Raw genomic sequence first — 1,158 nt, 5'->3', positions numbered from 1 at the left:
GCGCGGCGCGCCGGGCGAGGGCTGCCGCCGTTCCCCGCGGCGAGGAGCCGGCCGGGCCCGTTCCCGTGGCCCYCGGGCTCGGACAGGCAGGGAAATGGGATGAGCTCAGCCGCTTTCCTGTTTTTGTGCTCCTGGCACGGTCAGCTGATAAAAACCTTTCCTCCTCGCCGGCCCGCGCGCTGCCCTGATGCGCCGGGCCGGGATGAGCCACCGCTTTTTCCATAAATCCAGCAGTGGTAATAAGACAGCGAAAAAATTGCACGGGAGCAAAGTGCGGGGAAGGATGAAGGAAGGAGATGAGGAGGAGGATGGTGAGCGAGGAAGGGCTGGGGGTCACCGAGCAGCCCCCAGCTGTAACATCTGGGGGCAGCACAGCTGGGGAGAGCAGGTCTACCCCAAAGGAGGGYGCAGACCCCCCGGGCGCACGCGCCGGCGCGCGTCCTCGGAGGGACCCGGACGCGGCCAGGTGTGTCCGTCGCTCGCTTCCACTTCCTGCAGCGATAAGACCCGACTCTCCGCCAAGGCGCGTGCGCACGCACGGCCGGCTCGCCGACGGCACGGCCGGGCCGGGCCCTGGGGAAAACCGCCGGCGCGGCCAGCAGCTTCCTGCTCCGCTGCGGGAAAAGGGCCGGGGGGCTCCGGGCGTCAACAGCAGCTCGGAGCACGGCCCGGCACCAGCATTGCACCCCTTTGCACCTTCCCCGGCCTCCTCATCCTCCGCGGAGGCCACCACGACGCCGGGAAGGGGATGTGCAGAGCCCACCGCGACAGCCCTGGCATTGCACCGGGCTCCGGCACTCCCACTGCCCGCCTGCCCCGTGCTGCTGCTGGCGGCCCTGTTTGCCCCAAATCCAWCCCGTTTTGCCCCAGCGAGCTAAACCAGCCCCTGCAGCCTCCCGGGAGGGCAGCAGCGAGGGCGATGCCGCGGCCGGTGCCGGATCCGACGGCGGGAGCAGCGTCGCCGACCTCCCAGCGGTGCTACAAAGCCAGCGCCGAGCGCTCCGTAAAGCCCACGTTTGCACTTCCAGCCCCCCAAAAAACGTCGGCGTGCACCGGCCGGAGAGCGGCGAAGAGGCTGGGGGAGCACGTTACCCGCGCGCCCGGGGGGCCGCCCGCCCTCAGCGGCTTCGTCCGCTCCCGCTCCGGCGCGGCGGCGGA

This window comes from Rhea americana, unplaced genomic scaffold (assembly GCF_003343005.1).
Source record: "Rhea americana isolate MKP2758 unplaced genomic scaffold, rheAme1 scaffold_599, whole genome shotgun sequence".
Taxonomy (NCBI): Eukaryota; Metazoa; Chordata; class Aves; order Rheiformes; family Rheidae; genus Rhea; species Rhea americana.
The sequence above is the reverse complement of the archived record's forward strand: the minus strand, read 5'-3'. Positions refer to the sequence as shown.